We start from the raw sequence: 14,900 nt of genomic DNA on the forward strand, positions 1-14,900 counted from the left end.
TTACAGATCAGGTGTGTGGGTTTTTTGGAAAAACAAACAAAAAAATACTATACTACCTTTTCTCCCATACTTTACAAAGAGAATGACAACTAACAATTCAAGATATTGTGTGTTAGGTGCCACGTGTGTGCCAGAGAGTGTGTCTGTGGCCCAGGGATGTAGGTTAGTTGCTTTCTGCCCTTTGTGAGAGTGGATGAGCCATCTCACTGTGCCCAGGACTTTTCAGCTCTGACTGTCCCTATCCCAGGAAAGCCTTCAGTGCTGGGCAAACTGAGATGACTGGTCATCTGACGGGAAGCTTGAGCAAAACTCCTCGTTTATCGCTTGGAGAAAATCCATGCCATCCCTAAGAATTCTGCTAAATCCTAAGGAAAAGCTATTTCTCTCGCCACCTCTCGCTCCTATCTCCTGCTCACTCTGAAGTTTAATTTTTTGCCCTAAGTCTTGAGGCTCTTCACTCATCTTCTCGCTGACATTGAAACAGATGTGGACTTTATAGTCTTTCTCCTACTTCAAAAGAAAAGACAAAGAAAATGCTCAAAAAGCTTTTTGTGCGTGGCAGAATCTACCAAAGACTTGAGTGATTAGAATAGCACAGAAACACTGTCTAAACTGGAACATCATGTATTTTGGCTTCTACAATGTCCAAAGTAAATCTACCACGTTGCACATCTGTTTATTTTGTCACCGCCCCTCCCACCACCACCACCACTCCCACACACACCCATCTCATGTCTCTCTCCCTCTTCCTGTTTATACTCGATCAGAGTATTTTAGCTCTTGGCTTTATTTCCACCACTTTAGGGTTTCACCTCTTTCCTCGGGAATTTTATCAAAGTTTGTTTCTTTTTATGCAGAGACAGTTATCTTCTTCAGTTGAATTCTGGACTATGTAGTAAGATAACAGGAGATGGGGATTTGGAGGAGAAAGAAGACTGTCTTCCGGCTGGGACGTGGCAGAAGACCTTCTTGCCAAGAGAGGAGACAGGAGAAGCAAAGGAGGGGAAAGGACGTGTTGGGCAATTTGGGGGAAGGACAAGCAGACCTGTACGGCCCTACAGAAGGATCTGTGGAGGAAGAGGAATGTGGAAGGTCAGATCGGGAGTACACTAGAGAGACACTTAAATGCCCAGATGCACACTTGGAAACTTATCCCATAGGCAGTAGAAGCTATCAAGTGATTTCAAACAATGGAGTGATATCATTAAAAAGAAAATTTCATGTATTAAGCCAATAAACAATTATTTTCCTTTATTTTAATTATTTCAGTCTTAAACCACTCTTTCATTCATTAAGCTAAAATAGAATCTCAATACTTAATTTTGTAACAGTGCAAAAGTCTCCATGTTAGAATTTGTATTGTACCTTCTTTTTTCTTTTCATAGTTTAGTTTTAAACTGACAGGAAATGTAAATTAAATTTCTTGAGTGATTTTTGCATGATTCTCTTATTATCAGGAAATTTACTGTCCACTTAGTTTTTATTTTATTAGTTTTTGTTTTCTCCCTACAGATAACCAGAATTTCTTTCCATTTTAAATAAAATGAATAAAATATAAGATTGAAATATTTAGAAAAATTCACATAGGATATACTCTTAAGCTTTGGGGGCAATATTCAGTGACATTTGAGTTTCTTCACTTGCCATGTCAGAGCTCACATGGGGATTCATTCAGAAAAATAACTGAAACCTTTTTCTGTTTGTAAATTTCCAGGTACACTGTGGAGAAGCTACTTGTAGTCTGGTGAATCATCAATGAACAAGAGTTGTTCTTCCTCTTTGATTTTAGTTCTTTGCAAGTGTTAAGATGAGAATAGCTCCTGTTGATTTTAATATCATTTATATGAACATATATATCACACACTCAAGAATAAGTGAGTGTTTTTTATATTCCTGCTACTTTTATTCTCTTTTCTGTCTTTTACTAGTTTACATATGCAATTTTGGGCTAGATCTCCAGAAATATTATACTCATTTTCAGCTGAATTTTGTCTTATGAATTTTACTAAGCAGCCAGTATTTTCCATATGTATCAGATATTTTCTGACAATAAATGAGACAGAATAAAGTTAAAAATACAATATTGCATAATGTACCCAAAAGTTGACCAAGATCTTGGGCTTGTATCTGTATGGCTCATTCATTTACATAAAAACCTGCTAACGAATTTCCATTTAAGTGAAGTTCAACTGAGAATGTAAATGACAGAGTTTGCATTATTTGGTGTCACTAAACTACACAAAATTACTATAATGTACCCACACTGCATTTGAGTGTTGAAGCATTTTTTTGTAATCATTGGTTTATTTTAATGGGTAAAAGAGAATGAAAAAAAATTCCATTATCTCACTAATATAATCACCATGCATTTGCAAAGGCTTCAAGCTGCAAGCAATAAAATTATGACCAACATATACAGATACATGTAGCCAAGTTGCTTGAGATACCCATTATCCCCAATTTTTTGTTTCTTTATGTAGGTCTAACTCAAATAATAGGACAAGAAGGATTGTTCTGAACACTAATGGGTTTGTTTCATAAACCAGCTTATGATCAGGCTAAAGCTTTTATTCTTTGAGTCAATTACCCTTTAAGAGTACTCAGAACCATTTCATATGATATTTCTAAAGTGATTTTTCTTAGAAGAAGACTGCCATTCTGATGAATCATCTGAACCTACACCCACCTGTAGGAAAGGATACAGGCATATTTGCATCCAGGCCTGGCTCATTTTCTCAATTCCTCCTTCAGTTCTTCTGTCCTTTGTGTGTTATCATCACAAGTTGGTTCCCATCATTGTTAGAAGTTGGTTACTAGCAGCCACTGAAGGCAATATGGTTCACATCTAGGCAGAGAGCAGCATGAATTCCTATCATCACCCAAGTCTTGAAATTCACAGTGATGGAACTGTCCCTGAGTAATTCCCTAGGCAGGTGACTGTCATGTACTAATTTGCTAGCCCTGGATTATCTGAACCTTTGACTGTGGCAAGTTAGATAGGAATACCCTGACTGTCTTAGATAAAGCACTCATCCCACCGCTGAGTGCTAAGCTAATTCCACCAAATGAAATATTGCAACATAGTGGGACAAGGAAAGAGTAGATGTTGGTGAGAAAACTCACAGTGTCTGCTGTCACAGACTGGGTTCCCTGAATGTAAATTCTGAGAGGAGATTTAGTATTCAGGGTGTTTTTTAGAGAGCACCCTTGGGATCAATACCTGCATAGGGAGGGTAAGTCAGCAAAAGTGGGCAGAGCTGCTGGGCCAGTGACAGGTTTTGCTGATCCCATGAGGAGTTAAGAAGCAAGAATGGCCCTTCAGATTTGTTCTCAACTGGATGGAAATAACCAGGCAGTGTCTCTCCCATACAGATCTGCCACTGGACGTGGCTGCAGGGAAAGAGGTGTGACTTTGATGGTTCTCTGCAGGGGAGACAGTTTCTGAAGATGCTGAAGGCGCCTGATGACAAGACTCCAGACAGCTGAGGCCACAGTTCCTTCACTTAAGGGGGATCTGGGCAGTACATCAGGATATCTGTGACATTCACTCCAGCCTCTAGAAAGTAACATGTGAAACTTGATTCATGAATATACTGCGTGTATTGGTGGAACCCTGAAAGTGAAGTATTTTCCAAGTTGACAACAGAGCTCAAAGATTGGTTTGATTAAGTCTATACTCTTCCAGCTGATCAGAGTTAGACTGAAACAAAATGTAAACTTCTTCCTCCTTTACTTGTCCAAGCATTCCATATCGATCTCAACCCTGTGGAGGCAAAACACAGGGCTAACATTCTTTGGAAATGTTAATTGACTTCACATTTTAGCTTTATAAACCAAACAGGAGTTTGGGGGTTACCAGAAGAGTTACACAGCAGCATGAAATCACCCTCCCCCATCCTTATAAAATGAACAGAAATAGGTTTTAAATAAGAGAGAAAGAAAGAAAAGAATCCCTTCAGAAGCCGAAACCAAATAAGGAAATAAGAACAAATGAAAGCCATTAACCACAAAAAGGACAGAAACAGAATTCTGATGTGACAGGTGGCATGGTGCAGGCCCAGAGCCAGCTTCCCTGATCCCAGAATCAACCCTGAAAAAAGAAAATGACTCTACAAAATTCCCTAAATGCTCACTAAAATCTTCCATTTGGAACAACGTGGACTGAGGAGAAGTAGGCAATGCTTTTGGGTATTTTTCCTCTCTACTCTCTAGGTAGTTTGATTTTTTTTTTAATAATGAGTGAGCATATATTATTTTTATTTAAATAAGAATTATTTATGTGAATAATCAGAATAAGAAGTAAAAAACTGCTCTATGTGTCACATAAACAGTACCTCCTTAGGAGCATCCGCACAATCCATGGAAGAGGGTTGAACTTGGCCAATGTACTTCTTGTTCATCTGATCTTCAGCAGACTACTTCCAAAAGAGAATTGTTTGATTTAAAGCAAGTAATTAAAATTATGTCACTTTCTGTATGAATTTATTCTAAAAATATGAGAATATTTCTTATATATCACCTTATTTTGTTTTATATAAGCAGTAAACATTGAAATCATAGCTTTCCTCTCTCTAAGACTTTTGTTACACCTCTTTTTCTGTAGATTTATAGTCTAGGTAGCATTAATGACAAATGAAAAACATATATATGTTTAATTCTCACTGCCCTGTATTCTTACTCTCCCAATCTTATAGACAGTAAAAACACCACTCACTCTTATCCCTCATTTTTAATTTCCAGTAGCTTAGCAAAAAATTATTTTGCTTAGCACTGTGCAAGGCGCTGTGGGAGATCCTTGGAACAGGCTTGCTCCCAGCCAGCTCAGAGCTGCTGTCCACAAAGTAGTCCCTAGAAGGTAGTGTGTCTGCCAGTGGCAGATGACCCTTGGGCAACCGCTAGCCAGTGTCTCTCCTAAGGCCGCCCCCTTGGGACTCATACTATACTACTGAAGCCCAACTGTCATGTCTCAAAATAATGGTCCAAGAAGCCTGCTTGGTTCTCAAGGGATATGAGGATGTTGAAATTCAGCAGATGATTCTTCCTCCTCTACCCCACCCCTCCCACCATGCTTTAAATAGCTAAAGCTAAAAGAAGAGAAGGGGGAGGGGGAGGGGGTGGGGAAAAGAAAACGTGGCTAAAAATAAAATAGAATGCATACAAGTACATCTAGCCCTGAAAGAATGTTCCATGTTAAATCATTCCCTCTTCATCACTGACTTTCTGTAGGGTGCCAGGAGGCCTGAGCTGAAGCTGCAGATGCACCATGTGTTAGTCAGTGTTCTCCCAGGAGACAGAACCCATAGGATAGACATGGATATAGATAGAAAATATTTATTGTAGCAATTGGCATACATGGTTTTGGAGACCATGAAGTCCCACAGTCTGCCATCTATGAACTGGAGAACCAGTGGTGTAATTCAGTGAGTCTGAAGGCCTGAAATTTGGGGGCTGATGTTGCAAGTCCTGGTCAGAGCTCATAAGCCCAAGAACCAAGGGCCCTGATGACTGAGGGCAGGAGCAGGAGATGATGACTATCTCAGCTCAAGAAGAGAGAGAGAATTTGCCCTCCCTCCATGTCTTTGCTCTATTCAGGCCTTCAGCAGGCTGGATGATGCCCAGTGCATTGGTCAGGGCGATCTTCTTTGCTTAGTTGTAAAGGCTAATCTCCCCCAGAAACATCTTCACAGATATGCCCAGAAATAATATTTTACCAGTTAGCTGGGCATCCTTTAGCTCAGCCAAGCTGACACATGAAATTAACCTTCACACACCTTTAACTCCTTCTGTGACCCTGGCAATCTTCTTGGCCTCAGTTTTCTAATCTAAACTGGAGATAGATAAGAACCTAGCATTCTGAGGGTTAATAAGAGAACTGAGTATGTGATAGCACTTTATAAATGGTAGTATGCTATAAAAGCAGAAGTGCAACAGGATGTCCCAGTTGTACCCAGCTCAAACTAATTTGGAAACTGTTTGCCAAATCAGAGAGATGATGACTGCTCCAGAAATCTATTTGCATGCATTACCGTGCAGGAGGAGTTTTATTTTCAGGCTGAAGGAGAAAAGAGAATGTGTCTCTGTGTGTGTGTGTTGAGCACTAGCACTTCTAGGATGGAAGTAAAAACAAAATAATTGAGTGAATAACTTAGTCTCTGTTCCTACTCAGTATAAGGATATTTACAACCCCAATGGGGTAGGGATTAAAGCAAATACTGAATAAAATGTTTACACGACATTCTGTGCATCTCTAAGTGCTAGCATGGTTTCTTGGCTCAAGTGACAAAATGTGACAGAATTAGGGAGCAGGCTCACTCTCTGTTTTATTGAGAAATGAACTATAACCAATGCTGGGGAATTCTCCACTTCCCTTGCTCCTACAGGAGAGTTGGTTTGTGTGTTGGTTGGAGCCAAGCATAAGTGTAATGCTTGTTACGTGTTCCTAAGACAATCTGGGAAGGAAAAAAGGAGAGAGGAGACCTACTGTGTTCATACATGCTTGGGTTCTGTGGCTTTTTTAATTGTATTAATCAATGAAACTTACAATCACATGGAAGTCAGAATTACCATACAGATTCTCAAGAGCCAAGAGACAGAGATGGCCCTGGGAATTTTCAAAAATACGTACCAGGTTTTAAATGACCAGAGTGTCTTGATTTGGTGTGGGCTTGAGCCAATTTCATGTAGGTTTTGAGTGGGAGGTGAGCCTAAACTAACATCCAAAATACTTAGTGAAAGCTGACCTTTTTGGAAATAAATGTGGGGACCTGGGCGTCTATCCGTTGTCAGGCTCAGTCCATCTGGGTGGCCCCTGAACCGTCTTCAGGGATCCTATGGGGAAAATAATGTGAAAAACAGTAAATTAAAAAACTTTAAAGTTATTTCCATAAAGAAGAGTTGACCTAAATTTTAAAAAATTTAGTGTAAAACTTTAATTTCTATGTTGTGTTTCTTTGTTGTGGTTTATGCCAAATTCAAGAATTGTGCTCTTGGGCTGTTTTCACACCCATGAACACACTGAAACTGAATGAAATCTGGTATATCATCACGCACTTTCTGTTCTCTGTTCTTTTCCCAGCCCTAATACTATGCAGGGAAGAGCTATCGTTACTATGTATTATCATGAACCTAAGCATTTTCCTACAGATTTGCAGAACTAGGCTTTGATAAGACGTGCAAACTATCACTGTGAAAGAAGTCGTTCACTTCATCATCACTTTGAGTGCTGGCAAATTCAAGATGATACGAAAAAGTCAGGGAATGGCATGGCTTTTACCTTTGAGAAATTTCCAGTCTAGTGAGGAAGAAAGGCAAAAAGGAGAGAGCTATTGTAGCATGATATGACACGTATTTCAAAAGAGGTGTAAAGATGCTATGAAAACACAGTGGAGGGAAAAAAAAAAAAAACGAAGCCTGCAAAAGGCATCACCTACCAGAAGCAACTTTCTAGATTGACCTCCAAGGGTAGTGGAGTTAGTCACCCTGTGAACAGAGAGATGATGGAGGATGGAGGGAGGCGTACAAAGTCAGCACGGACAGAGCAAGAAGAAGCGTGTCAGCCTAGCAATTGACAGTTGTCCGGGCTTTCAAGTGAGGAGAAAAATAAGGACCAATCACAAGTTTTTTGTTTTTTATTTTTAATCATCTTTACTAATAGAACCAACAAAAAAAGTGTCAACTTTTTGTTGTTGTTGTTAACTGTTAAATTCTATATTGTTTTCCTCCAGATAACACAACACACAGTCTCATGACATTTCCCTCTGTATCCTCAGGGACATCTTCTGGAATCAGGCAAATATCTTACTGAAATGTTGCCAACTTTTTGGCCAGCAAACAGCAAGAGTAGACATGACAACAGAAATCCGACACGGTAAAGTTTCCCGGCTATAGTCAAGAGAAATGGCATACATCAAGTCAGGTTTCAACGTGCTTCTACAAAGTCAGCCTTCAACCATTTAAAGTTTCACTCATCATGGCTAATTACAATTCTATATGTTTCTGAAGGCTTTATAGTTCAACCCTCACATTTTGCTCAGGGCTGACACTTGGGCTTTCCCTTCAAAACTTCATAAGTACTAGAATCAGGTAAAACCAGTTTAGCAGATTTTGTAGAGGGTGAGTTCCAACCTCCTACACTGTCCCATGCTCCAAACACTTACCCCCAAATTGATGGGTGCTGCTGCTGGAAGGCCAACATTCACAGAAATACTGTAAACAAAAGCAGGGCTGGTCTCCAAGATACTCAAAACAAGTAACTGAATAAGGTACTATTTTGAAATATGACTTCTTTATAGCTGATTTTGGGATTAGTGACCACATGTCATTTTATTTATCTGGGTTATCTCAGAGGGAAAGCCTCTCAGAGCTTTGTACACTGATAATGTATTATTTTTTTCTTAAATGATAGGTCATGAAACATTCTGAGGCAGTGGAATTGCCTGGAAAGTCACATAAAATTATAATCATTTGTAACTCTAAAAGTCAAAGAAAAAGAGTATTTGTAAAAACCCACAGGCAATCATGAAATTAAAAACTGGAAAAACATAAGGCATTTCATTTCTATTCATTTGAAAGTGCCGATAGAAAGTGGTCCTTTACAAGACTGTGTAAACTCAAATATATCATCACAGAGGCATAGTACTTTAATTCTGGGAAGGACTTCAAACATTATCTACACAAACCTCTTCATTTTATAGATGAGTAACTAAAGTCCATAAAAAATAAGTGCCAAGCCTAAACTCACTAGGAAAGCTGCAATTAGACACTGGGGCTCTTGGCTACTACTACTGACTTTTGATAGATATTATGTAGAGGAATATTTTTCGGCAGTATTAAACTATGTATATTTTTTAACCTTTCCTATCCTTTTAAGTAAAACACTCCATTCAAATTGAAACACATGAAGCAACCTTATTTTCAAGTAACTGAAGTCCAAGGGGAGCAAATTCTTAGGTTTTACTCAAAAGTCACAGTCCAGATGAAAGAAAGAATAGATTACAGAAAATTCTGAATTAGGGAGAACTAGTTCATTACCCCATTCCTTCTTCTGCCTTTATACATAAAGAGCAAAAACTCTTTCAAGATGAGGAAGAAAGGAGAGCATTGGAGAGGAGGAAAATTGAAAAGAAACTGTTCAATATTCACTCCAAGAGGAAGATGATAAATGGGCAGACAAGTCCAGGAATTTTAAGGCAAAAGGATCTGGTACCTGCTCACAGGAAGGCAGCCTTAAAGGAGCTCCCTGGGTTGAAGGGCTGCAAAGGCTACCTGGAGAATTGCAGAAAGAGAAAAACCAAGGCAGAGTCAGTGGCTTTCCTGTAGCCCATCCGTAGGAGAAGATTCAAACCTCCCCTCAAATCCCAGAAGGATGTAGAAGTTAACTGAGATGGAGAGTCCACAGACCCAGACCCAACAGTCTCATGGTGAGACAAGATGTCAGCAGAAAAGCATGTGGATCAACTGGTGTTCAAAGAGTGGCTGATGGCCAGGCCTGACAACATACACCTCAAAGCATGCCAGAGAGCCCAGAAGCCAACCAAGACCCAACATTGCCAACCAATGCTGTGGCCTCCACAAGTACTCCCCTCCTGCTATGGGTTGAAATGTTGAAGTCCTAACCTCCATTACCTCAGAGTGTGACTGTATTTAGAGACAGGGTTTCTAAGAGGTAATTAAACTAAAATGAAGTCATTGGAGTGAGCCCTAACCCAATATGACAGATGTCTTTATAAGAAGAGGAAATTTGGACACAGACATAGAGGAATTGCACCTTGTGAACATGAAGACAGTTACCTGGGAGCTAAGGAGAGAGGCCTCATAAGAAACTCACCCCTCCAGCACCTTGATCTCAGACTTCTAGCCTCTAGGACAGAGAAAATAAATGTCTGTGGTTTACAACACCCAGTCTGTGACACTTCATTAAGGTAGCCCTCGCACACTAATAAGCCACCCTAAACACAGGGTGCCGCCCAGAGGAGGAGACTAGTGCTGAGTTATAAACTGACTGTGGTTAAACCTCTCAAAGATGAACCTCTTGGAAATTAGATTGTATGTTCTGTCATCAGTTCAAATCACAATAGAAATTCAATTAAAGAATATTTAAAAAACAAAAACACCCCTGCTCTTTCTATTATCCTTCTGCACCTCAGAGCCTACACATTCTGCAGGGAATTTACTTTGCATGCACTGTATAAAGTCAAAGGCATGAACTAAACAGCTGTTTACTGAACTCTGTAACTTTAAAAACAGTGTATCAATACCTATTTATAAACTTACTTTCCATATTGGTTAGTTTATTGAAAGACTATCAGAATGGATTGATTTGGTTAGTTTGGATAAAAAGCTAAATGAATTAATAAGTTGGGGGGAGGTATTTTTACAGCTTAATATTTTTGTTTATTGGTTGGACTACAGATCCATTTCTAAGTCAGTCATATTTATCAAACATGGAAGGCAATATGAATAAAAATTTGGAGTGATGAAGAATGGTAGACATCCCAGTTCTGCCACTAGAAAAAAATGTGTAGCCTCAGGCAAATTACTGAACCTCTCTAAGCCTTTTCCACCCTGTCTGTAAAATGTAGATAATAAAATCTAATTCAGAGGGTTGTGGTGAGGATAAAATTGATGGCACTAAGAATATACAGTAAGTGGCTGAGATAAATGAGGAATTAGTTGGAGAGTCAATTGGGACCAGACTATAGAGAGTTTGGGGTGTCTGAACTATGGAAGTTTGCATTTGATTTTTTGGTAAGCAAGAACTTTAATACAGAAATGCTCTGGCCCAGAGGGCCCAGTGTTCTATATTTTATTGTAATTATAGTTTGAGGATAATTGTTCATTGTTAATCTCTTGAGTTGGAAGCTTAGTGGGGCAAAGCATTAAGACACCTGTCATTTTAGGATAAAACATAGTCAAATTTTCTACCTTCTTATTCTGGGAAATTATTATCCTAGTTGCAAATATATATTATATCTTAGCCACCTAGATCTCTCTTCAAGAATGAAGGATTTATTTCCCCAGCTGTGGGAGTGCTGATGGCAGACATTCATCAGATATTTGCCATTTTGGGGAATTGCCTCAGTTTGAGCCACTTTGCCCAAATACAGGCCCAGAGGCAGCTTATATTTAATGACTGATGAAGGGGTTCCCTTGTGAGAAGCTGAGAGAGGAAGCAGAAAGCAATCATGAATCATGGATGGCTTGGCTCAGTTAAGGATGCAAGTTGGAAATGGCTAGAGGTTGCACTTGAAACAAGATAATCATGAAAGAAAGTGATGAGAAAAAATATTTTCAAAAGACAGAGCTCTAGGTGGTACAGCTGGTCATCCACACTGTGGAAAGAAAACAGGCATTAAAAAAATGAGTAGACAAAACTACCAACCAGTGACCTTAGCTATCCCTGGTCACCAGCCATCCCAGCGATTGAACAACAGGTGCATGACTAGAATAATCACAGTGGCAGGGATGGAGCCCACAAAGGGTCAAATCGCCCTGGCTCCCACTTACAGTGGTGTAGGAACCACTGCCACTGCTGAATGGTCAGACACCAGTGATGGAGACCAATGAGGAGTCCTCATGCAGCACAGACCTTCAAGGTCACCAATTAGCCACATGGTGGGTAACTGAGTACACTGAATACTTTCTAGGAAGGAAGCAGCAGAGATTGATTTTTGGTAAGAATAAACTCATATTCTCATAATGGATTTGCATTTTCTAACTACAGTTTCTCAGTCAACAATATTTTCCCAGGATTTAAAGACTGTAATTTACCAGCACAGGGTACAACTTCATAGCAAAGGAAGTGTTGGTATGAGCTCAGCCATGAGGTTTACTGGTTCTATTATATACCATACTACCCAGAAACTTCTGGCCTATGAAAATAACAGAAAGAGATAGTAAAAACACAGGTGAAGCACCAGCTTGGAGAAAGTAATTTGGGAGGATTTCTTGTCTTCCAGCAAGCAGAGCGCATTCTAAATCAATGACTTTCACGTGGTGCTGTGTCTTCAACTGGTGGGATACCTGAACCCAGAATCTAAATGGCAGGAAGAAGAGACCCTGTTGGGAATTTGTGCTTTCCATTCCTACAGCTCTGAACTGTGAGGGTTTAGAAGTTCCGGTTCCCAAAGAGAGAATGTTGCAACTGGGGGACACAAAAATGGTTCCATTTAACTATAAAGATCAGTTGCAATGGGGTCACTTTGGACTCCTTGTGCCAAGAGACCAGGAACCAAGAAGAGGACGACTCACCATCTTAGAAAGGATACTTGACACTGATCACCAGGTAGGGATGTTGTTACACAATGGGACCAGGGAGAAATATGTTTCAGCCAAGGTAACCCACCTGGGTACCTCATTGCAATCTGCCCACAGCTTTTACGGTAAATAGGAAACATGCAGCGGTCATGATTCAGAAAGCACGTTGTTTACCAGGCGCAGACTTTTCGAGGATAAGAATCTGGGTCATATCACCATGTAAGCCACCAAGAACAGGAGAAATGCTAGCCTAAGATCAAAGAAATCTAAAAAGATTAGTAGATAAGGGAGACAGTGAGCAACCAAAGACCAACTACAGTGGTGGGAGCTACAGTTCCTCTCACCAATTTTGCAGGGTGAAGAGCTCCCAGAAACCTGAAAAAGCTGCTCCCAAGTTTCATACAAAGATGTGATTCTGAGTGGTGTGATTCTTATGCATGCTGTGACTGTTAGCTACCCCCCTTTTAGAAAGAAGGACTTACTCTTCACCTTCTGGGAGTGCGCCATGCAGAGACCCCTCAACTGTCAGCCCTAATCTGGAGGTGCTTTGTTAAAGAGATCTGCTTCACCCAAGGCAAGCTCACTTCCCCGGGTGGCTCACATTCAAAGATTAATCAATGTGGGAATATAAAGCTGAATATCTCTCTCCAATTCATGACAACTCTGAAGGATGATGGTTCAAAATTCAGATCTCTCCATGGGATTCGCTGAGGATTTTGTCGAGACCACAGCACAGTCCGCTTTCTCCTCTGTCCAATCCTCTTTCCTCCTCCTCCTTTCCACAACGGTTGGTTCCAGGAGCACCTTTAATACATCTCCTCTTGTATGATAACCTCCATTTCAGAATTCACTTCTGGAGAACTCATCCTACAACAGATACTAACTGCGGGTCAGAAAAACCCAGCCAGTCTCAGGGAAACAGGAAAAAGAAGGGGGAAAAAAAGTGGAACCTAAAGTTAATAATCTACTAGAGGAAGAAAGTAGAGTAGCCAAATATATAAATCAAGCTGGGAGTTGTTCTTTTACATTATAACAGTGCAACATTTATGCCAAGGTAGATTCTACCTAAAATCCAAAAATAATAAAGAAATATTTTTTCATTTTCTCCCTCCTTGTTACACTGAATAAAGAGTTTATTGAGAGTGTTGGGAAAATAATGGAGACTTTTCTCACACCTGATTGCTCATATATTCATCTAACTATCTGCCTGGGAGTCCTTCTATAAAACAAAACAAAACACAACAAAACACTAATTCTATGCTGTCCCAACAGGCAAAAGAATGCACAATCCAACACTGTGCTATTAAAAAATAATTAGAAATATTTCAGTCAGTTTTTTCTAACCATGTGTTTAAAAAAAAAAAACAGCAACTAAACTAAAACAGATCATATCGTGAGGCACTATTAAATGTATAAACATAATAAATTTTCCAATTTCTCTGTAGGTGAAAATAATTCTAACTATCCTACAGAAAGCTCTCATTTGATGCACATTAATCTCAAATAAGCAATAATGATCTGAGCCGTAGGGAACTCTGGCCATCATAAATGTGTTTGCTCATTAAATTCCCACAAATGCTCTGAAGTTTATTTTAGATTGCATTTTAATTCCAATGAAATAAATTGTAAAACATTAACTGAATTCGTCTTCTTCAAAAAGTTTACTTGTCTGATATAAAAAATAAGTGTTTTACAATTCAGTTAACAAAGTTTTATTGTAAACTATAGACTAAGAATTTTAAGGAGAGGTTTTTTTTCTTGTTATTTACCATTTGGTATTCAAAATTACTTTGTCAAGATAGTAATACTTTATTTTACTAACAAGGTAATTGAATCTGAAATTCATAAAATAATTAAGGATTGAATTAGTTTCCCATGTGAGAATCTGAGGAAAACACTGTATAAATTTGATTTGCATTTCTTATGGCATGTTAGGAGATGTTACATATAAAATGTATATATGGGAGAATTTGTATCCGTGGCGTTCAAGCCCAGGAGATGTATTTGCATCTCCTTTGTATTTCTAGTCTTGCAGGAAATGATTCTTGGCCAATGGTAGAGATACTATAAGGATGCAAATAAAGATGATATTACACTGTAAACTTGCATCATCGGGTATCAGAAGTAATTAAAGGAGAGATTATATAGAAAATGCCTGACACAGGTCAATACTCAGTAAAGAGTAGGTGGTATTATTATGGCCAAAGTGAGAAACATTTTTAGCTGGAGAAGAGGGTTTCTTTTTCTTACAAGAACACATTAGATCTAATTAAAAAAAAATCCTTGAGTTTGGACACTTGGCTTCTGCTTGGGATTTAGAAAGGTGGAAAGAGCAACATTCCCACTATTTCAACAAAACTAATAACAAATAACCTTCAAATTTACAACTTTTCTCAAAGAGCTTAGGTCAGAAGTCAACAAACTAAGCTAAAATCTTAAGAAAGACAAGTGTCTCAAATGAGCAATGAGACATGAGCCCTTGCTTACCTAAGGCATATAGCACTGGACCCAGAGTGAAGAATTTAGCTAAAATTTTAATAAAATACTAATGGCAAAGTGCAAGTGATTGAGAGAATATTGAACTTCTAGAAACAGTAGATAAAAGAGGAATTTGCACTCACTGCTGAAGTTCTCACTGGACACTC

The sequence above is a fragment of the Camelus dromedarius genome, chromosome 1 (genome assembly GCF_036321535.1).
Source record: "Camelus dromedarius isolate mCamDro1 chromosome 1, mCamDro1.pat, whole genome shotgun sequence".
Classification (NCBI taxonomy): domain Eukaryota; kingdom Metazoa; phylum Chordata; class Mammalia; order Artiodactyla; family Camelidae; genus Camelus; species Camelus dromedarius.